The sequence below is a fragment of the Ovis canadensis genome, chromosome 3 (assembly GCF_042477335.2).
Source record: "Ovis canadensis isolate MfBH-ARS-UI-01 breed Bighorn chromosome 3, ARS-UI_OviCan_v2, whole genome shotgun sequence".
Classification (NCBI taxonomy): domain Eukaryota; kingdom Metazoa; phylum Chordata; class Mammalia; order Artiodactyla; family Bovidae; genus Ovis; species Ovis canadensis.
Genome location: NC_091247.1, coordinates 132,555,783 through 132,581,024, shown reverse-complemented (window position 1 = coordinate 132,581,024; position 25,242 = coordinate 132,555,783).

The following is a 25,242-nucleotide window of genomic DNA, read 5'->3' as shown; positions in this document are numbered from 1 at the left end:
TTGTAAGGCCTTCTCAGACAATCACTTTGCCTTCTTGTATTTCTTTTTCTTGGGGATGACTTTGGTCAGTGGCTCCTGTACAATGTTATGAACCTCCGTCCATAGCTTTTCAGGCACTCTGTCTACCAGATCTAATCCCTTGGATCTAGTCATACCTTCACTGTATAATAATAAGGGATGTGATTTAGGTCATATCTGAATAGCCTAATGGTTTTCCCTACTTTCTTCAATTTAAGCCTGAATTTTGCAATAAGGAGCTCATGACCTGAGCCACAGTCATCTCCAGGTCTTATTTTTACTGATAATATAGAGCTTCTCCATTCTTGATCACAAAGAACATAATCAGCCTGATTTTTATATTGACCATCTGGTTATGTCCACTTGTAGTCATCTCTTGTGTTGTTGGAAAAGGGTATTTGCTATGACCAGCATATTGTCTGGACAAAATGCTGCTAGCTTTTGCCCTGCTTCATTTTGTACTCCAAGATCAAACTTGCCTGTTACTCCAGGTATCTCTGATTTCTTACTTTTGTATTTCAGTCCCCTATGATGAAAAGGATATCTCTTTTGGTGTTAGTTCTAGAAGGTCTTGTAGGTCTTCACAGAACTGGTCAGCTTCAGCTTCTTTGGCATCAGTGGTTGGGTCACAGATGTGGATTACTGCAAAGCTGAAATGAATTGAGATTATTCTGTTATTTTTGAGACTGTACTCAAGTACTGCATTCCAGACTCTTTTGTTGAGGGCTACTCCATTTCTTCTATAGGATTCTTGCCCACAGTAAAAGATAAATTTTTTTAATTTGCTATTCTGTCCATTTTAATTCACTGATTCCTAAGCTGTCAACATTCAATCTTGCCATCCTGTTTGACCATGTGCAATTTACCTTGATTCATGGACCTAACATTTCACAGTACCATGTAGTGTTGTTTTTATAGCATCAGACATTACTTTCACTACCAGACACATCCACAACAGAGCGTCATTTCCGCTTTGGCCCTGCTGCTTCATTCTTTCTGGAGATAGTAATTGCCCTCCACTCTTCTCCAGAATCATACTGAACACCTTCTGACCTGAGGGACTCATCTTCTGATGTCATATCTTTTTATCTTTTCATACTGCCCATAGGGTACTGGAGTGGGTTGCCATTTCCTTCTACAGTGGACCGCATTTTGTCAGGACTCTTTACTATGGCCTGTCCATCTTGGTTGGCCCTGCATGGCATGGCTCATAGCTTCATTGAGTTATGCAAGCCCCTTCACCATCACAAGACTCATGAAGAAGTCTTAATTCATACATCAAAAATTGTTCTTATTCCTTATTATATTTTGGTTTTTATATAGAAAATATAGAAAGAAATAGAAACAATCATCACATTTAAAAACCACATAGCTTCAAGGAAAATTCCACACTTCAGTATTTATGAGCTACTCATATGACACTCCTCTTTTCTTAGGAATACTTTCTCCTCCACAGTTCTGTGTCATGTTTTTATATGACCCCATTTCCCTAAAGGCAGTTAATTAAATTGGATATATTTTCTAAGCCTTTTTGAAGTTGAGACCAGAAAATGTCAGTCATTTTCCTCCTGTTCACTAAAGCTGTGAATTGTAAAACTCAGAGACTGCCAAAATCACATTTCTTTCCATGTGAAGAAGGTTAAGTTTGCAATGAGATAAAATAATGCTAAGTAGACTAAGAATAGGAGGGTCAAGGGGGAAAAAGAGAGAGAGTTCTGCAGCATTCAGTTCCTGGTTCTGGCTTCCTGAGGCTTAGATGCACCACTGCCCTTCCTATGGTCTGACCATTTAAAGCCTCTGTGGAATCAATGGATTCATCTATGTGCCCTTGTTCTGAACCTCGCTTGATTAGGCTTGACTCATTCCAAATAGGCTGCATCATGATCTAGTAACAAACAACTCCCAATTGTGATGACTAATAAAAAAATTATTTCTCTCTTATATGACCCTCAGAGATTGGCAGGGAAACCTCTGTTTATCATAGCCATTTGGGAGCTCCAGTAAAGATTATAGCCAGTTGTCATGCCAGAATGAAGAAAGAGAGCATTAGAGGGTTTCGAAGTAGCAATGAAATGCCTTCAACTCAAGCCAGAAAGTGAACCACATCATTTCCACTCCCAATTCTTTCTCAAGAATTGGTAATAAGACCCCAGCCAACATCAAGAAGCCAGAAAGCATAGTCTATTCACATGCACTGAGATAGGGGAGAATGGGAAATAACACATTAGCAACCGGAATCATGATTAATATAGAAGCAAAAGTTTTCTTTTGCTTAGACAAACCAAAAAAAAAAAAAAAAAAAGGTTAAGGTGTTTGGAATCTATGCAGTGGTCATGAATGTTTGAGAGTTTAGTTATAATTCCAAATTTATTTTTTGTGCAGCTAGAAGTTTGGATTTCTTACAGGTCTTCATAATCACTTAGAATCATAGAAAAGTAAAGCAGGGTTCTTGCAGGTGCTAAAATAACAACATATTTATTACAGACCTGGGTTTTATCCCTGGGTTAAGAAGATCCCCTGGATAAGGGAAAGGCTATCCACTCCAGTATTCTGGCCTGGAGAATTCCATGGAATGTATAGTTCATTGGGTCGCAAAGAATCGGACATGCTTAACAATTTTCACTTTCACTTCACTTTTACTAGTAAGATACAGTAAAAATATTCCTCAGGTTGGAGCTTCAGAAGAAACCTCTGTCTGGGTATTGATGATATTTTTCCTGTCCAGGTTTAACTAAAGAATTGAAGGAGATGTCTAAAGTCTTGCTGCTGCTGCTGCTCTTGCTAAGTCGCTTCAGTCGTGTCCTACTCTGTGCGACCCCATAGACGGCAGCCCACCAGTCTCTGCCGTCCCTGGGATTCTCCAGGCAAGAACGCTGGAGTGGGTTGCCATTTCCTTCTCCAATGCATGAAAGTGAAAAGTGAAAGTGAAGTCACTCAGTCGTGTCCAACTCTCAGCGACCCCATGGACTGCAGCCTACCAGGCTCCTCCATCCATGGGATTCTCCAGGCAAGAGTACTGGAGTGGGTTGCCATTGAGATAGCAGTAAATGACTTGTGTGATGGCTTTCTGATGAATAAAAACAAGGCTCTTATTCTGCTTGGTCATCCTTTAGCTTTAGGCATTAACTGTATCACAGGCAGGGATATATGAGCTGATTTTTCCAAAGAGGCTATATGAGCTGAGTTTTCCTTTTTTTTAACTCTTTCATGGAAGATCCTTCCACCAGACCTCACTTACATTTAATTGGCCAAAATTATGCCACAGGGGAACCTGAAAGACAGAAAATATTAGCTTTACAGATCCTAACAATCTAAAACAACTTATATTCCACAAATGTCTGTATGTAAATATTAGAAATTCACATATTCATTGGGAACAAGGTGGGGGCGGGGAGGACATTTTGTGTGAAACAGTAAGTTCCCTAGATACAAACAAGGACACTTAGATTGCTTATATATTTTGGCAACTGTAAGTAACGCTGCTATGAACATTGGGTGCATATATCTGTTCAAATCGCTGTTTTTTTTTTTAATAATATATATTCAGAGTGAAATTGCTGTCTCATATGATAGATCTATTTTTAGATTTTTGAGAAACCTCTGTACTATGTTCTATAGTGGCTACACCAATTTGCATTCTCACCAACTGAGTAATGGGATTCCCTTTTATTCATAATCCTGCCAACATTTGTTACTGTACAGTTTAGCTCTGGTGTAAAAAGGCAGAAATAAAATAGATTTGTAGTATTGATCTTTTAGATACTGCAACACTATATTATATATATTTGGCAATTTATGAGTTTTACTAAATTGATTCCATTTGGGGGGACAAAGGGGTACTAAAAACAAGTAAAATTTGAGATAGAAACTAAAATACAAGGGACCATTTCTTGGCTTAGTAAATTGTCCAATTTTGGAGAAAACTCAATTGACACAATTTTATTGGCTTCTAAGCAATATTGAAGAGATATTAGTGAAATGCCTTTAGTGATTAAATTACCTGTGGTTCAGCTCACTTCAGTTCAGTCACTCAGTTTGGTCTGACTCTTGGCGACCTCAAGGACTGCAGCATGCCAGACCTCCCTGTCCTTCAACAACTCCTGGAGCTTGCTCAAATTCATGTCATTGAAACAGTGAAGCCATGCAAACATCTCATCCTCTGTCGTCCCTTCTCCTGCTGCTTTCAGTCTTTCCCAGCATCAGGGTCTTTTCCTATGAGTCAGTTTTTTGCATCAGGTGGACAAAGTATTGGAGTTTCAGATTCAACATCAGTCCTTCCAATGAATATTCAGGACTGATTTCCTTTAGGATGGACTGGTTGGATCTCCTTGCAGTCCAAGGGACTCTCAAGAGTCTTCTCCAACACCAGAATTCAAAAGCATCAAGTCTTTGGCGATCAGCTTTCCTTATAGTCTAACTCTCACATACATAACCACTGGAAAAACCATAGCTTTGACTAGACGGACCTTTGTTGGCAAAGTAATGTCTCTGCTTTTTAATATGCTGTCTAGGTTGGTCATAACTTTTCTTCCAAGGAGCAAATGTTTTTAACTTCATAGCTGCAGTCGCCATCTGCACTGATTTTGGAGCCCCCCGATAATAAAGTCTCTCACTGTTTCCATTGTTCCCCATCTATTTGCCATGAAGTGATGGGACCAGATGCCATGATCTGAGTTCTCTGAATGCTGAGTTTTAAGCCAGCTTTTTCACTCTCCTCTTTCACTTTCATCAAGAGGCTCTTTAGTTCTTCCTTGCTTTTTGCTATAAATATGGTGTCATCTGCATATCTGAGGTTATTGATATTTCTCCTGGCAATTTTGACTCCAGCTTATGATTCATCCAGCCCCTCATTTCACTTGATATCCTCTGCATATAAGTTAAATAAGCAGGGTGACAATATACAACCTTAACATACTTCTCTGCCTATTTGTAACCAGTCTGTTGTTCCATGTCCAATTCTAACTGTTCCTTCCTGGCCTGCATACAGATTTCTCAGGAGGCAGGTCAGGTTGTCTGGTATTCCCATCTTTTTCAGAATTTTTCTTAGTTTATTGTGACCCACACAGTCTGAGGCTTTGACATAGGCAATAAAGAAGAAGCAGATGTTTTTCTGGAACTCTCTTGCTTTCTCGATGATCTAACAGAGGTTGGCAATTTGATCTCTGGTTCCTTAGCCTTTTCTAAATCTAGCTTGATGATTTGGAAGTTCATGGTTCATGTACTATTGAAGCCTGGGCTGGAAAATTTTGAGCATTACTTTGCTAGAGTGTGAGATGAGTGGAATTGTATGGTAGTTTCAACATTCTTTTGGGGGACTGTCGAAAGATGGCCAAGGAATAGGATGGGAAGACCGCTTTCTCCCTCACAAATTCCTCAAAAGAACATTTCAACGCTGAGCAAACTCCACAAAACAACTTCTGTAGGCTGGCAGAGGACATCAGGCAACCAGAAAAGCAGACCATTGCCTTCAAAAACAGGTAGGAAAAAATATAAAAGACGAAAAAGGAGACAAAGGAGGTGAGGAGGGAGCTCCGTCCCGGGAAGGGAAGCCCGTCCCGGGAAGGGAATTTTAAGAAGAGAGGTTTCCAAACACCAGGAAACACTCTCGCTGCCGAGTCTGTGGCGAGCCTTAGAAACACAGAGGGCAACATAACAGGAAGGGAAAAATAAATAATTAAAACCAACAGATTACAAGCCCAACAGTAACTCCCCCAGCGGAAAAGCAGCACAGACGCCTGCATCCGCCATAAGCTAGTGGGGGCAGGGCAGGGAAGCGCGGGAGGCGCGGGCTGCAGAGACTTGTAAGAATTGGGCAGGAACGCCCCATGCGCAACCAGAACAATCTAACTTGGGCTAGCAAACCAGACTGTGGGATAGCTACCGCACGAAAAGCTCGAACATAAGACACCGCCAGGACCAAGCACAGAACAAAGGATGGAACGGAAAAAGCCCGCTGCAGACCATCCCCCACTGGGGACAGGCAGCCAGAGCCGTAAGGACTAGAAAGGGGCAATTGCAGACCCGGAGAGACTTCACTTACCAAACTGCAAGCAGCTTCTTTGCTTGGACTTCTGGGGGTGCTGGACAGTCACAATCTGCCTCATAGGGTGCGCCAGCGGTCCACCCAGAAAGCTGAGCAGCAGAGGCAGAAAAGGCGACAAGTCGCAGCAATCGCACTCGCCAAACTCCTGAGCTACTCAGACCTGGGAAGGGCACAAAACGCAGTCCCAACCGAATCTGTGCCTCTGAGGGCTACCTGAGCGCCGAACCTGAGCGGCTTAGACCGGGGAAGTGCACACAGCCTAGGGCCGGCCTCAGACGGTTCCCGGCTGAGCATCGTAGAGCCGGAGTGGTTTGTGCGGTTTGTGCGCCGCGAGAAGGGACAGGTCAAGCGGGGCTGAGACACTGTGTGCACACGACAGTGCTATTTGTTTGCAGCATCCCCCCTCCCCACAATGCGACTGAACTAGTAAGCCTAAAAAACCAGCAAACAGAAGAAGTTAAACAGAGGGAACCGCCTTGGAAGTGATCCCACACGGCCCACAATATCAGAGAAGGGCTAGAAATATTTTTACTATTTTTAAAATCATTCCTTTTTTTTCCCTAACTTTTTTAAAATTGTTAAGTCATCTATTTTTCCTATAATTTTTATTTCTATAACCTACTATTACTATTTTAAAAAAGACTTTTTTTTTTTTAAGGCAAACACCATATATAGCCTTTGGGTGGTGGTTGTTGTTGTTGTTGTTGTTGTTTTTAATAATTCTTGGTTTTTCTCTCTCTCTCTTTTTTTCTGTCTTCCTTTTTCCTTCTGCTTCTTTTCTTTAATATTGTATTTTTGAAAATCTAACCTCTACTCTAGATTTTTAATCTTTGCTCTTAGGTTTTTGTTGTCAATTTTGTACACTTAAAAACCCAAACTTCACTACCCAAATTTAACTGAGAGCGAGATTACTGGCTTGACCACTCTCTCCTCCTTTGGACTCTGCTTTTTCTCCACCAGGTGGCCTCTGTCTCTTTTCTCCCCCAACTCTTCTCTATCCAACTCTGTGAATCTCTGTGTGTTCCAGACATTGGAGAACACCTAAGGAACTGGTTACTGGCAGGATTTGTCTCTCTCCTTCTCATTCCTCTCTCTTATCCTCCTGGCCACCTCTGTCTACTTCCTCCCTCTCCTCTTCCCCGTATAACTCTGTAAATACCTCTGAGTGGTCCAGACCATAGAGCGCACATAAGGAAGTGACTACTGGCTAGCTTGCTCTCTCCTCTTTTGATCTCACCGCATCTCATTCCAGTTACCTCTAACTACCCCCTCCATCTTCTCTTCTCCTTGTAACTCAGTGAACCTCTCTGAGTGTCCCTCAATGTGGAGAAACTTTTCATCTTTAACCTAGATGTTTTATCATTGGTGCTGTATAGATGGAGAAGTCTAGAGGCTACTGTAAAAATAAAACTGAAAACCAGAAGCAGGAGGCTTAAATCCAAAGCCTGAAAACATTAGAGAACTCTTGAATTCAGGGAACATTAAGCAATAGGAGCTCATCAAATGCCTTCATACCTACACCGAAACCAAGCTCCACCCAAGGGCCAACAAGTTCCAAAACAAGACATACCACGCAAATTCTCCAGCAACACAGGAACACTCCCCTGAGCTTCAATATACAGGCAGCTCAAAATTATCCCAAAACCTTTGATGTCTCATAACCCATTACTGGTCACTCCACTGCACTCCAGAGAGAAGAAACCCAGCTCCACCCACCAGAACTCCAACACAAGCCTCCCTAACCAGGAAACCTTGACAAGCCACTGATAGAACCCCACCCACAGTGAGGAAGCTCCATAATAAAGAGAACTCCACAAATTACCAGAATATAAAAAGGCCACCCAAACGCAGCAATATAACCAAGATGAAGACACAGTGGAATACTCAGCAGGTAAAGGAACAGGAGAGTTGCCCACCAAACCAAACAAAAGAGGAAGAGGTAGGGAATCTACCTGAGAAAGAATTCTGAATATTGATAGTGAAAATGATCCAAAATCTTGAAATCAAAATGGAATCACAGATAAATAGCCTGAAGACAAGGATTGAGAAGATGCAAGAAAGGTTTAACAAGGACCTAGAAGAAATAAAAAAGAGTCAAAATATAACGAATAACGCAATAAATGAGATCAGAAACACTCTGGAGGCAACAAATAGTAGAATAACGGAGGCAGAAGATAGGATTAGTGAAATAGAAGATAGAATGGTAGAAATAAATGAATCAGAGAAGAAACAAGAAAAACGAATTAAAAGAAATGAGGACAATCTCAGGGACCTCCAGGACAATATGAAATGCTCCAACATTCAAATTATAGGAGTCCCAGAAGAAGAAGACAAAAAGAAAGATCATGAGAAAATACTTGAGGAGATAATAGTTGAAAACTTCCCTAAAATGGGGAAGGAAATAATCACCCAAGTCCAAGAAACACAGAGAGTTCCAAACAGGATAAGCCCAAAGCGAAACACCCCAAGACACATATTAATCAAATTAACAAATATCAAACACACAGAACAAATATTAAAAGCAGCAAGGGAAAAACAACAAATAACACACAAGGGGATTCCCATAAGGATAACAGCTGATCTTTCAATAGAAACTCTTCAGGCCAGGAGGGAATGGCAAGACATACTTAAAGTGATGAAAGAAAATAATCTACAGCCCAGATTACTATACCCAGCAAGGATCTCATTCAAATACGAAGGAGAAATCAAAAGCTTTACAGAAAGCAAAAGCTGAGAGAATTCAGCACCACCAAACCAGCTCTCCAACAAATGCTAAAGGATATTCTCTAGACAGGAAACACAAAAAGGGTGTATAAACCCGAACCCAAAATAACAAAGTAAATGGTAACGGGATCATACTTATCAATAATTACCTTAAACATAAATGGGTTGAATGCCCCAACCAAAAGGCAAAGACTGGCTGAATGGATACAAAAACAAGACCCCTCTATATGCTGCTTACAAGAGACCCACCTCAAAACAAGGGACACATACAGACTGAAAGTGAAGGGCTGGAAAAAGATATACCACGCAAATAGAGACCAAAAGAAAGCAGGAGTGGCAATACTCATGTCCGATAAAATAGACTTTAAAACAAAGGCTGTGAAAGGAGACAAAGAAGGCCGCTACATAATGATCAAAGTATCAATCCAAGAAGAAGATATCACAATTATAAATATATATGCACCCAATATAGGAGCACTGCAATATGTAAGACAAATGCTAACAAGTATGAAAGGGGAAATCAACAATAACACAATAATAGTGGGAGACTTTAATACCCCACTCACACCTATGGACAGATCAACTAAACAGAAAATTAACAAAGAAACGCAAACTTTAAATGATACATTAGACCAGTTAGACCTAATTGATATCTATAGGACATTTCACCCCAAAACAATGAATTTCACCTTTTTTTCAAGTGCTCATGGAACCTTCTCCAGGATAGATCACATCCTGGGCCATAAATCTAAACTTGATAAATTCAAAAAAGTCGAAGTCATTCCAAGCATCTTTTCTGACCATAATGCATTAAGATTAGATCTCAATTACAGGAGAAAAACTATTAAAAATTCCAACATATGGAGGTTGAACAACATGCTTCTGAATAACCAACAAATCACAGAAGAAATCAAAAAAGAAATCAAAATATGCATAGAAACGAATGAAAATGAAAACACAACAACCCAAAACCTGTGGGACACTATAAAAGCAGTGCTAAGAGGAAAGTTCATAGCAATACAGGCATACCTCAAGAAACAAGAAAAAAAAGTCAAATAAATAACCTAACTCTACCACTAAAGCAACTAGAAAAGGAAGAATTGGAGAACCCCAGAGTTAGTAGAAGGAAAGAAATCTTAAAAATTAGGGCAGAAATAAATGCAAAAGAAACAAAAGAGACCATAGCAAAAATCAACAAAGCCAAAAGCTGGTTCTTTGAAAGGATAAATAAAATTGACAAACCATTAGCCAGACTCATCAAGAAGTAAAGAGAGAAAAATCAAATCAATAAAATTAGAAATGAAAATGGAGAGATCACAACAGACAACACAGAAATACAAAGGATCATAAGAGAATACTATCAGCAGTTGTATGCCAATAAAATGGACAACGTGGAAGAAATGGACAAATTCTCAGGAAAGTACAACTTTCCAAAACTGAACCTGGAAGAAATAGAAAATCTTAACAGACTCATCACAAGCATGGAAATTGAAACTGTAATCAGAAATCTTCCAGCAAACAAAAGCCCAGGTCCAGACAGCTTCACAGCTGAATTCTACCAAAAATTTCGAGAAGAGCTAACACCTATCCTCCTCAAACTCTTCCAGAAAATTGCAGAGGAAGGTAAACTTCCAAACACATTCTATGAGGCCACCATCACCCTAATACCAAAACCTGACAAAGATGCCACAAAAAAAGAAAACTACAGGCCAATATCACTGATGAACATAGATGCAAAAATCCTCAGCAAAATTCTAGCAATCAGAATCCAACAACACATTAAAAAGATCATGCACCATGACCAAGTGGGCTTTATCCCAGGGATGCAAGGATTCTTCAATATCCGCAAATCAATCAATGTAATTCACCACATTAACAAATTGGAAAATAAAAGCCATATGATTATCTCAATAGATACAGAGAAGGCCTTTGACAAAATTCAACATCCATTTATGATAAAAACTCTCCAGAAAGCAGGAATAGAAGGAACATATTTCAACATCATAAAAGCTATATATGACAAACCCACAGCAAACATTATCCTCAATGGTGAAAAATTGAAAGCATTTCCCCTAAAGTCAGGAACAAGACAAGGGTGCCCACTTTCACTGCTGCTATTCAACATAGTTCTGGAAGTTTTGGCCACAGCAATCAGAGCAGAAAAAGAAATAAAAGGAATCCAAATTGGAAAAGAAGAAGTAAAACTTTCACTGTTTGCAGATGACATGATCCTCTACATAGAAAACCCTAAAGACTCCACCAGAAAATTACTAGAGCTAATCAATGAATATAGTAAAGTTGCAGGACATAAAATCAACACACAGAAATCCCTTGCATTCCTATACATGAATAATGAGAAAGTAGAAAAAGAAATTAAGGAAACAATTCCATTCACCATTGCAACGAAAAGAATAAAATACTTAGGAATATATCTACCTAAAGAAACTAAAGACCTATATATAGAAAACTATAAAACACTGATGAAAGAAATCAAAGAGAACACTAATAGATGGAGAAATATACCATGTTCTTGGATCAGAAGAATCAATATAGTGAAAATGAGTATACTACCCAAAGCCATTTACAAATTCAATGCAATCCCTATCAAGCTACCAGCCATATTTTTCACAGAACTAGAACAAATAATTTCAAGATTTGTATGGAAATACAAAAAACCTCGAATAGCCAAAGCAATCTTGAGAAAGAAGAATGGAACTGGAGGAATCAACTTGCTTGACTTCAGGCTCTACTACAAAGCCACAGTCATCAAGACAGTATGGTGCTGGTACAAAGACAGACATATAGATGAATGGAACAAAATAGAAAGCCCAGAGATAAATCCACACACATATGGACACCTTATCTTTGACAAAGGAGGCAAGAATATACAATGGAGTAAAGACAATCTCTTTAACAAGTGGTGCTAGGAAAACTGGTCAACCACTTGTAAAAAAATGAAACTAGATCACTTTCTAACACCGCACACAAAAATAAAGTCAATATGGATTAAAGATCTAAATGTAAGACCAGAAACTATAAAACTCCTAGAGAAGAACATAGGCAAAACTCTCTCAGACATAAATCACAGCAGGATCCTCTATGATCCACCTCCCAGAATTCTGGAAATAAAAGCAAAAATAAACAAATGGGATCCAATTAAAATTAAAAGCTTCTGCACAACAAAGGAAAATATAAGCAAGGTGAAAAGACAGCCTTCTGAATGGGAGAAAATAATAGCTAATGAAGCAACTGACAAACAACTAATATCAAAAATATACAAGCAACTTCTGCAGCTCAATTCCAGAAAAATAAACGACCCAATCAAAAAATGGGCCAAAGAACTAAATAGACATTTCTCCAAAGAAGACATACGGATGGCTAACAAACACATGAAAAGATGCTCAACATGACTCATTATTAGAGAAATGCAAATCAAAACCACAATGAGGTACCACTTCACACCAGTCAGAATGGCTGCGATCCAAAAATCTGCAAGCAATAAATGCTGGAGAGGGTGTGGAGAAAAGGGAACCCTCCTACACTGTTGGTGGGAATGCAAACTAGTACAGCCACTATGGAGAACAGTGTGGAGATTCCTTAAAAAATTGCAAATAGAACTGCGTTATGACCCAGCAATCCCACTTCTGGGCATACACACCGAGGAAACCAGAATTGAAAGAGACACATGTACCCCAATGTTCATCGCAGCACTGTTTATAATAGCCAGGACATGGAAACAACCTAGATGTCCATCAGCAGATGAATGGATAAGAAAGATGTGGTACATATACACAATGGAGTATTACTCAGCCATTAAAAAGAATTCATTTGAATCAGTTCTGATGAGATGGATGAAACTGGAGCCGATTATACAGAGTGAAATAAGCCAGAAAGAAAAACACCAATACAGTATACTAACGCATATATGTGGAATTTAGAAAGATGGCAATGACGACCCTGTATGCAAGACAGCAGAAAAGACACAGATGTGTATAACAGACTTTTGGACTCAGAGGGAGAGGGAGAGGGTGGGATGATTTGGGAGAATGGCATTCTAACATGTATACTATCATGTAAGAATCGAATCGCCAGTCTATGTCTGATGCAGGATAGAGCATGCTTGGGGCTGGTGCATGGGGATGACCCAGAGAGATGTTATGGGGAGGGAGGTGGGAGGGAGGTTCATGTATGGGAACGCATGTAAGAATTAAAGATTTTAAAATTTAAAAAACAAGAAAAAAACAAACAAACAAACAAACAAAAAACATTCTTTTGTATTCCCTTTTTTGGGGATTAGAGAGAAAACTGACTTTTCTAGTTCCGTGGCCACAGCTGAGTTTTGCAAATTTGCTGGCATATTGAGTGCAGCACTTTCAGAGCATCATCTTTCAAGATTTGAAACAGCTCAACTGGAATTCCATCACCTCCACTAGCTTTGTTTTCATGATACTTCCTAATGCCCACTTGACTTTGCATTCTGGGATGTCTGGCTCTAGGTGAGTGATCACACCATCAGGTTTATCTGGGTCATTAAGATCTTTTTCTACAGTTCTTCTGTGTATTCTTGTCACCTCTTCTTAATATCTTCTGCTTCTGTTAGATCCATACCATTTCTGTCCATTATTGTGCTCATCTTTGCATGAAACATTCCCTTGGTATCTCTAATTTTCTGGAAGAGATCTCTAGTCTTTCTCATTCTATTGTTTTCCTATATTTCTTTGCATTGATCACTGAGGATGGCTTTCTTATCTCTCCTTGCTATTCTTTGGAACTCTGCATTCAAATGCATGTATCTTTGACTTTTGCGTCTCTTCTTTTCTCAGCTATTTGTAAGGTCTCCTCAGACAACCATTTTGCCTTTCTACATTTCTTTTATTTGGGGATGATCTTGATCACTGCCTCCTGTACAATGCCATGAACCTCCATGCATAATTCTTCAGGCACTGTATCTATCAGATCTAATCCCTTGAATCTATTTCTCACTTCCACTGTATAACAATAAAGGATTTGATTTAGGTCATACCTGAGTGGTCTAGTGGTTTTCCCTACTTTCTTCAATTTAATTCTGAATTTGGCAATAAGGAATTCATGATCTGAGCCACAATCAGCTCCCAGTTTTGTTTTTGCTAACTGTATAGAGCTTCTCCATCTTTGGCTACAAAGAATATAATCAATTTGATTTTGGTATTGACCATCTGGTGACGTCTATGTTTAGAGTCGTCTCTTGTGTTGTTGGAAGAGGGTGCTTGCGATGACCAGTATGTTTTCTTGGCAAAACTCTGTTAGCCTTTGCCCTGCTTCATTGTGTACTCCAAGGCCAAATTTGCCTGTTACTCCAGGTATCTCTTGACTTCCTACTTTTACATTTCAGTCCCTTATTATGAAGTTGACATTTTGGGGGGTATTAGTTCTAAAACGTCTTATAGATCTTCATAGATCTGTTCAACTTCAGCTTCTTTTGGCATTAGTAGTTGGGGCATAGACTAGGATTACTGTGATATTGAAGGTTTGCCTTGGAAATGAACAGAGGTCATTTTGTATTTTTTGAGATTGCATCTAAGCACTGCATTTTGCACTCCTGTTGACTATGATGGCTACTTTATTTCTTCAAAGGGATTCTTGCCCACAGTGGTAGACATAATGGTCATCTGAGTTAAATTTGCCCATTCCTATCCATTTTAGTTCACTGATTCCTAAGTTGTCAATGTTCACTCTTGCCATCTCCTATTTGACCACTTCCAATTTAACTTGATTTAAGGACCTAACATTCCAGGTTCCTAATCAATATTCATCTTTATAGCATTGGACTTAACTTCCATCAGCAGTGGCATCCACAACTGGGCATTGTTTTCACTTTGGCTCCATCTCTTCATTCATTCTAGAGTTATTTCTCCACTCTTCTCAGTATCATATTGGGCACCTACTGACCTGTGGAGTTTGTCTTTCAGTGTCATATCTTTTTGCCTTTTCATACTGTTCATGGGGTTCTCAAGCAAGAATCCTGAAGTGGTTTGCCATTCATTTCTCCAGTGGACCACATTTTGTCAGAACTCGCCACCATGATCTGTCCATCTTGGGTGGTCCTACACAGCATGGCTCACAGTTTCATTGAGTTAGACAAGGCTATGGTCCAGCACTGTAATGTAAAGCCTTTGACTGTGTGGATCACAACAAACTGGAAAATTCTTAAAGAGATGGGAATTCCAGACCACCTTACCTGCTTCCTGAGAAACCTGTATGCAGGCGCCCCTTCCCAACAAAATCTTTTGCTTTTTCAGCACATGTGTCTCCTCAGACAATTCATTTCTGAGTATTAGGCAAGAGCCCACTTATTTCTTCATGATTCTTCCTTTCTTCCCCAACCTTGCTCTGGTTCACTGTGGGTGAAGAAAGCCAACCTGCCCTGTTGTCTTTTGCCTTAGACATGTGAGAAAGTCCTACATGCTGGTTCAATTCAGAGACAGCAATAGAATAACATGTTTCAGCTGGCCACTCTCTTTGCATCTACCATCCAATGTAAGAACAGCATGGCTGATAGTGTTTATTTTTTAGCCTGGGTCCTTGTGAATGTGAATCAAAGCCACTTTCAGCCAAGCCCAGCTGAGCCTTGTCTGAGCTGCAGTCCAGATTCACTGTTGCAAGCCTCTGAGATCAGGGAGCTATTTAATGTCACACAAGTAGTTGACTAATAGACTTCCCATTTCACAGGTCTAGGTGGACTCATAAAAGCATTTGATAGAGCTGAAAAAGTGACCCTGAAACACTTGTGTAGTGCTTTTTGGTAGGCAACCGATCCCTTGAAAGGAACAGCATCATCTCTGAATAATTACAAGCTGAATTATAGCCTGACAGATAAATATACAGAGATTCAGAAGAACAGTCTATAGGAAAATCTGGGCCTTATAATCTGACATCAAGAAATGTCAAGTTTCCCCTTCTGCTCACTTTACTCTCAAATAAAGAACTCTGACACAACACAGGTAAAATGGAGATTTACTAAAGAGCTGACCAGACAAGTAGTATATGCATCCAAAGTCTTAGCTAGTTATAATGAGTATGTATTTGCCTTTACTAAATTAGAGTGCTTCTTTGCATATGTGAATTACAGGTGTTTCAGAACTGGCAGGCATTTGAGGATCCTGACCACATACTTTTTAGCACAACCAAAATAATGTTATGAACTAGTGTTAGTATTGTAATTACTACCAAATTATAATCATCTCAATATTCAGTTTAGGCAGAGAAAATCTGTGAGATACACATGGCTAGACTCCTGTCTATAAGACACATGCCATATAGCCTCCTTGGGGAAAGGACTTATACCTAATTGCTTTACCACTGGATATAAAGCGCTCATCACAGAGCCTGGCTCCTCAGATGTAACCCATAAATCATTGTTTGAGTGGATTAGAGATGAAAGAATCTTTATAAGTTATCTTAAAGTCTTTAAGTTGAGTTCCCTTTTTAGTAAAATGGAGATAATAATGACTGCTCAGGATTTTTGAGAGGATTTAGCAAGGGTAAAATCTTAGTACAAGGCAAAATGCACACAGAAAGTACTCAACACATTAGTGTTGCCTTATTATTTTTTTCATCATTATTATAAAGTTAATGGTGTCTGGGAAGAATCTCTCCGTATAGTATACCTCTATCCACCTATCTACATAGGGGGAAACCTTAGACTTTGATATTTCATCTTGAAGTGAATGTGATATTTACTGAGTGCTAGAATAGAAGAGAATAGACTGACTGAACTGAACTGATAATAAACCCAGCAGGGTTAGGTAGTATAGACAATTCAGTTTACTTGTAGCTATAACCTATACTATGCCAAATTTAAAAGCAATATTTTTATGTGAGCAAAAAAGTATAGTTTATTAAAGAAAATTATAATTTTACTTTCAATTTGTGTTTAATGTAAGGGTCATAACCATTCTTAAAACTCACAGGGCAAAGCTTAGAAGATTTCATTATTAATATTAATAATAATATTTTGCCTTACCTAAAACCAAGAGATTGTGATGAGGGGTCATAATTTAGAGGTATGAAGCTTAAACCTAAATACTTTGACTGGAGAAACACTTCCTTTCCTTGGATTAGGGTCCCTGTTCATTTGCTTTTGCTGATAAATATCAGGCAATGGTGAACAGGGTCATAGATTCTGTACTCCTTATTCTTTTGTGAACACAGAAGCACATGCCTGAACTTTTTAGTCTGCCACATTTAAGAAAATAATGCTGCTGTTTATCTTGTTTGATCTCAATCCTAAGGAAAGAATTATGGTACTTCAATATATCTGAAATACTACAATTTAAAAAAAAATGCCATATATACCACTAAGATATTTAAAGTTGTTTCTAATTAAACTATGACATGCTATTCATTTTCAGGACAGATCATGATTCTCATTAAACTGTGGGAAAAATGTGGATCTCAGAATTAAAAATTATATTTCACTAATTCCAAAAATTAAGTTTAAGCTGAACACAGTTAAATATCTTCATCATTGTTAAAATCATTGAGGTAAAATAAATTTAGACATCAGACACACTGGATTCAAATTCTCAACCTGTTTTCTTGTTAGTTGCATAACACCCCTGTGTTTCTTAAGTTTTTAGTGAGCCCCACATTTTCCTTTCTATAAAATAGAGATGATTTCAACCTTGTTCTATGGTTGGCCTGAAAACTGAATGAAATCACATAGGAAAGCAGCAAGCACAGTTCATTCCTTTCTATTGTATGAAAGCTAAAATGAGATGCAGAGTAGAGGTCAGGTGACAATTAGTGATCAAGAAGGAATATGGGTCTACCGTGTCCCTGGGCTAGAATTTCATCAACGCATTTGTCCTTATCTCCTAATATTTATGTGATGCTTCCTGTGCCATGCACATATCCTCTATGAGCTTTCCGTAACTTAACTATTTAATGTATTTTTTGCCAAGTTTTGGACTACAGGTTTGTTTGCTTCACAAGTTTTCCCTGATTCATTCCCTTGGCACTTGATGATATTTATACAGCATCTGTTCAAATTTTCTTTCTTGCCCAGTGACTATCTGCATTTTACCTGTCTTGTTATGAATTTCTTCCAAAGCAGTGGTAAGGTTAAATTCTCTAGGAGTTGTCATTTCTGCTACATATGTTTTAGGTGGCCTACAGTACATTTTAGTTTCTTGAACGATCAGTAAGAAGTTCCAATATCTTTTATTCTCAATTAAAACTTGTCTAATTTTAAGTTTAGACACATACCAGATTTTATTGGGCAATCAATGTCATAAGTAATTATTGGTCACAAAATTCCTTTGTTCAAATGATAAGAGAAACAAATTCAGAAGAATGTAACTTGTCAAACATTTTATAGATCGATGACCTCTCACACCTTTAAGACTAAATAAGAAGGATATCAAAATACGAAAAGGGCAGAGAAAAACTAATCTTAACATACATGGTTCAGACCAGTAGCAAATATCTAAGATCTTGAAGAGGCTGCTGCTGCTAAGTCACTTCAGTCATGTCCAACTCTGTGCAGCTCCATAGATGGCAGCCCACCAGGCTCCCCCGTCCCTGGGATTCTCCAGGCAAGAACACTAGAGAGGGTTGCCATTTTCTTCTCTAATGCATGCAAGTGAAAAGTGAAAGTGAAGTCACTCAGTCGGGTCTGACTCTTAGCGACCACATGGACTGCAGCCTACCAGGCCCCTCCATCTGTGGGATTGTCCAGGCAAGAATCCTGGAGTGGGATGCCACTGCCGTCTCTGGAAGAAGAGGCTAATGCATCACAAAACATTTATACATGGATTTTTAAAGGAGACTTTCTTGGATAAAAGAAAGTGCTTCATTATTAAGAGACAGTGTAGGGAAAAACATATATTTGAAAACACAAAACTTGAATCCTTTTTATAGTGAATTTTAATCTGTTTCTAGGCAGCCACGGCTCTTTACTCCTTCAAACAATTGCTGCCAGGCAACTTTACTAGACAAAGCTTGCACACTGCCATTTGGACTTTCTTTTCCCAGTCCCCAAGAAATTCTCTTTGAGGCTGTAACAATCCAACTAATGACAAAGACAAGTAGGTAATTCAAAATTCTAAATTCATTAAGACACTTTCCAGGTCTTAACTTTTTAATACAAAAATTAGATTAAATATCACATATTTACAATAGTAAGCTAAATCCAGAACTTATAGAAATGATTGTAAACATAATTCAACAAACCCCAGGAGTAAAAAAAAGAAACAATAACAACAACAACAAAAAAAAACCACAAAGATTGGGTGACTAAAAGAAGCCAAAGCCCATAGAATTGGATTAGAAAAATTTGTTGCTCAAAACCAATGACTAAATATTTGTGCAAATACAGTGAGTTAATTCTAAATATGTTTGTTAAGAGAGGGACATTTTTTATAATCTTTGGCATGTATCTTTTGCCAAATTTTGTTTCTTTATATAGCAGTGTTTCTGAAATGGCAGAGCATATACATAGATAGTTCCTAACTTCTGAGGATTTGACTTAAGATTTTTCAAATTTAAGACAGTGTGAAAATAATATGCATTCAATAGAAACCATACCTTGAATTTTTATCTTTTCCTGGGCTAGCAATATGCAATACTTCCTCCTGTGGTCACTGGCCCACAGCTCCCAGTCAGCCATGTGATTATGAGAGTCAGCAACCAATACGAACTATTCTGGACCCACACAACCATTCCAATCTTTACTCTGAGTATAGTGTTCAATAAATAACATGAGTCATTTAACACATTATTATAAAACAGGTTTTAGGCTAGATAATTTTACACAACTGGAAGCTAATGCAAGTGCTCTCAGCACATTTAAGGTAGGCTAGTCTAAACTACAATGTTCATTCAGTAGGTTCAGTTCAGTTCAGTTCAGTTGCTCAGTCATGTCCGACTCTTTGTGACCCTATGAATTACAGCATGCCAAGCCTCCCTGTCCATCACCAACTCCCGGAGTTCACTCAGACTCACGTCCATCGAGTCAGTGATGCCATCCAGCCATCTCATCCTCTGTCATCCCCTTTCCCTCCTGCCCCCAATCCCTCCTAGCATCAGATTCTTTTTCAATGAGTCAACTCTTTGCATGAGGTGGCCAAAATACTGGAGTTTCAGCTTTAGCATCATTCCTTCCAAAGAACATTCAGGGCTGATCTCCTTCAGAATGGACTGGTTGGAACTCCTTGAAGTCCAAGGGACTCTCAAGAGTCTTCTCCAACACCATAGTTCAAAAGCATCAATTATTCAGTGCTCAGCTTTCTTTAGAGTCCAACTCTCACATCCATACATGACCACTGGAAAAACCATAGCCTTGACTAGACACACCTTAGTCGGCAAAGTAATGTCTCTGCTTTTGAATATGCTATCTAGGTTGGTCATAACTTTTCTTCCAAGGAGTAAGCGTCTTTTAATTTCATGTTCAGTAGGTTAAGTGTGTTAAATGCATTTTTGACTTATGGTATTTTCAATTCACAATGGATTTATAGGGTTAGAACTCCATGTCAGTCAAGGATGATCTGTATTCTTTGTGATGGTTGTTACAAAGAGGTGCTATTTTAAGTTTTTATTTCCTCTCATGCTAAAAGAACTAGTTAATTCAGAGTAGTTTCTTTTGTTTGGGGAGAAGAGAAATCACTCCATTGGTTCCAGCATATAAAATTTGCGTTCCTGTTCTAGAAAAAGAGTATAATAAAGTAGTGTTTTTTTGCTTAACAATGGGAGGCCTATCTTTTACCAAATGGTATGCAAGACTCCAAAGCCATTGAAAAGATAGCAAGCAAGCATGCAAAAGGGGTAAAGAGAAATCTTAGAAAAGAAAATTCCTTGCTCTGAGTAATTAGGGTTATCAGAATATTTCTGAAGGATTAAGATTTTCCCTGAAATAGGTTATCTGAAAGAAACTGATACCAAAGAAAAAAAGACCAAAAGACAAGTCCATGGAGGAAGTATCCAGCTAGATCTGCAACTAACAAAGACCAAAATTTTGTGAGGGCTGATAATTAACGGACAGATGGATACCTAAATCTGCACACCTTTATTGAATAGCCATCAGAGGATTGTGAGTTTGCTGAGGGAATAGACTGTGTGTGACTGTAAATAAAAGGCCAAGAGGTTCTGAATCCAGGCCTGCCTTCTCTGGAATGAGCTGAAGGACAGGCCTTCTCTTCCCTCACTGCCCATAGTTAAAACATAAGTCCTTCCCAGCATGCTGGCAATGACATCATCACTGAAGCAATGCAAGAAACAGAATTGGACTCTGGTTCATTTGATGAGAAATGAAAGTTGTCAAGTGTTTGATCTGCAATGAGTCCTTGGCACCAAGACTGACACTGTGGGCCAGACAAGTGTTTCAGATAAGAGTACTGTGTCACAGAGCTCAGATGAAGAGTCCTCACCGTTAGGAAGTAAGACACAGTTATGGGGGAAGAGGCAAGGGCTAACTTGTCATACGCACAGGGCTAGTTCTCAGGTTATTTCCACTGGATTCACACTCCAGTGGCAAGTATGATGAAGTAGTGAGGAGAGAGTCATTTTGCGTTTGCCAGATAACTGCTGCTTACACCATTTGGGGAACATACCAGAGCGGCTGCTGATTCTGTACCAACTGACTTCCAACAGCACTTGTAGCATCTTCTAGCTCCATTCATGAGGCTGGAGTGATGATACGAAGATGCCAGTAAATATTCTGGAGATCTGAGATTATTAAAGAAGTGCCGACTCACTGGATAAGAGAAGGATAAAGGAGGGTTGTTAGCTTTAATTTGAATAATAATAATAATCATCTATGATTGAGAATTGGGTCACATTAAATAAAAATGAAAGCACTTCATTATGGGTGGAAAGATACGTGGAAAGAAAACATAAGTAGAAGTAGTGTAAATTAATGGAGAAGAAAGTCTGTGAAGTTGTGGGAATTCACATCTAATATTCATCTAATGTTAATCAACTTTCAAAGAGTCAATCTTGACTTCCCAGAATTACTATTTCCCAGCAACTTTCAGTCTGGGGTGGGGAGGGACTCTAATATTAATAAAGCCTTTGTAACTAAAGATCTGTGTAAGCTAACTTTCCCTGCTGTCAGAAAGGAAGAAATTTTCCTCTATCCTTCTAGGTTCTTCTAGCTGGTTTGAGAATTACACTGACTTAAGACAGAATAGCAAGATAAAATCAAAGGAAAATTTGATAACATGCATACAGAGAGAGACCCAGGAAAACTGAGCAATTCTCCAAAACGGTGGAAACCCTCACCTTAATTACTATCTTTAGCTAAAGACATAAGAGGAGGTTATGAGTAGTGATTTGGGACTTCAAAGGGGAGGAAGGCAATTCACGTAAAGATGGAAAACCAAATGTCTGGCAGACAAATGTTTGCTGAGCAGGTAGAGACAGAGAACACAATGAGGAATTTTAACAACCAGAGTTTGCAAGGTTCCTCCCTGTCTACCACACCAAGCTCGTACTATACTTATCTATGGTGATAGTACCCTTCCTGCACTAGGCCCTCTTTCTACATTCTTCAGATAGCTAAGAGGGAGATATAATGAAAGGCTCTGGAATCTTACGTTTCTTAAAAATAAGCAGGCTAAGTGACCTGTCATCTCTCATGACAATGAGACGTTTGGGGGCAGCAAGTTTTGCTTCCCTACACAGCAATAGGTGGATAATAAGTAATTTGAGTCCTGTGCTCCATAAAAACTTCTGTTGCTGCTAAATTTAGCCATTTTAACTTGAAAGTCACCATGGACAATGCATAAATGAATAAATACTGGCTATGTTTTAATAACATCTTATTTATAAAAGCCAGAGACACCTGGATTCTGCTTATGTGAGGGCCACAGTTGGTGGACACCTGTGTTAGATGGAAAATACACACTCTATCATGACAACTATTTTCGTAACTTCTAGAGAATGCTCTAGCCTTTTTAAAACCAACATTTATGGAGTTCCTGCTATGTTCGTGTTATTATGCTTCTGCCTGGAAACAAAAGGAAAAGTAAGATGTTACTTTTAAGAATTCAAGAATCCAACAATTAAAACAAACAAACAAACAAAAAACACTGGGCTTTAGTACCGTGCTGTAGGTGAAATTATAAAGCAGCACAGAGTGAGAATTCAGAAGAAGAAATATTAATTTTCTCAAAGTGCTTCAGGAAAATCTTCATTAAAAAAGTGAAACGGAATTTTTGGATTAGTTCAGTTTAGTTCAGTTCAGTCACTCAGCCGTGTCTGACTCTTTGTGACCCCATGAATCACAGCACGCCAGGCCTCCCTGTCCATCACCAACTCCTGGAGTTCACTCAGACTCACGTCCATCGAGTCCGTGATGCCATCCAGCCATCTCATCCTCTGTCGTCCCCTTCTCCTCCTGCCCGCAATCCCTCCCAGCATCAGACTCTTTTCCAATGAGTCAACTCTTCGCATCAGGTGGCCAAAGTACTGGAGTTTCAGCTTTAGCATTATGATTCCTTCCAAAGAAATCCCAGGACTGATCTCCTTCAGAATGGACTGGTTGGATCTCCTTGCAGTCCAAGGGACTCTCAAGAGTCTTCTCCAACACCATAGTTCAAAAGCATCAATTCTTCAGTGCTCAGCTTTCTTTAGAGTTCAACTCTCCCATCCATACATGACCACAGGAAAAACCATAGCCTTGACTAGACAGACCTTAGTTGGCAAAGTAATGTCTCTGCTTTTGAATATGCTATCTAGGTTGGTCATAACTTTTCTTCCAAGGAGTAAGCATCTTTTAATTTCATGGCTGCAGTCACCATCTATAGTAATTTTGGATTAGTTACTGTTTGCTAAAAATGTTAAGCAGTTGCTTCTAGTAGAGCTAAGAGCATGAAAAAAGTACTGGTATAGGAAAGTATAAGAAGATTGGCAAATCAACATTATTTGTATCTATAGTGTCCCAATGTACCTGGACTTTCATTCTATAGATAATTATGATGAATGATGATAGCAATAAAAATGATGATAATGGTAAATATTTATTGAAGACTAACTAGGTAATCTCCCCAAAGTCAATTTCCTAAAACATATTTTTTGCATAATTAATATTCTGAAATTCTGATTATTGATTTACTGGAAATACTTTTAAGTGCTTTAATGGGAATATTCAATTTCTGAAACAATATATTCATATCCATCATTGGATAAGCAATTAGTTCAAAACGTTTTGGGACTTCTTTGTCAATATCTTAATACTTATCTGTTAGCAATTTTAGAGAGTTTTAAGTAATGTTTATATTTCTTCTCCATTTCATACTTATGATTAAAGGTGGTCATATTTAAGATATATTCTTTAAACTATATGAAAATTTTCTATCAGTTGTCTCTCAATTCTAAACCAATCATTCTATACTGTGCTTTGAGATATAAAAGACTTTGAGATATAGAGGTTCTATAAAATATCTTCCTCTTCACTAAGCTGGCTCCATATGAGGGTGTGCTAGAGGAAAACTGCAAGGGGAGAGAAGAAATAAGGGGTTGCTCTTTTCTGTTTTCTTTCTGCTTTATCCCTGATTTCTTTCCATTACTGTCATGCTTGTTTTTGCAATCCAGCAGGATCAGTTTTTCCAGGAACAGCACTTGTTTCCTGTTTTTCAAACACCAATCAAAGTAGACAGTTCAGCATAACAACTTTCCTCAAGAAGTGGTATTTTAGTAATAGCTTGTAAATTTATTTGATAAATGGGGACCTTTGGGAGAACAATTTATTCAAACTGCATTCCATGAAATATACTTACAGCAACATCTTCAATGAATGTTTAATAATAATATTCACTTATTGCCTATTAGTATTGGCAGAGTCATTTTAATTCAGAAAATATTAACAACTACTCTATGAGGCAGGTGCATGCATGCGTGCTAAGTCACTTCAGTTGTGTCCAACTCTTTGGACCCCATGGAGCATAGCTTCCCAGGCTCCTCTGTCCATGGGATTCTCCAGGCAAGAATACAGAAGTGAGTTGCCATGCCCTCCTCCAGGGAATCTTCCCGACCCAGGGATTAACACGAGTCTCTTATGTCATCTGCACTGGCAGGAAGGTTCTGTACCACTAGCATGATCTGGGAAGCCCCCTTTGAGACAGATACTATATACCAATGTCACAGATTAAAAAACAGAGGCAAAAGAAGTAACCTGACTTGTCCCAAATGATTGAGCTACTAAGTAGCAGAGCTGGGATTCAAATCCAGTATTCAAAAATGTAACTAACCACCACATTATATTGCCACTTAGACTATTGTAGCAGATTTGATAGAGGTGAAAATATTAATACTACAAGTTGAGGTAACAATAATTGTTACTCAGCCATAGCTTAAGAGGAAAACCATGCATGAGACTTGTTGAATTAAGGTGGTGGCAATAGAAGTAAAGATTCAAATAACCACTAGAGGTTAAAAATAAGGATTTGGTAACCTATTGGATATGGAGGGGTAAGAAGAGA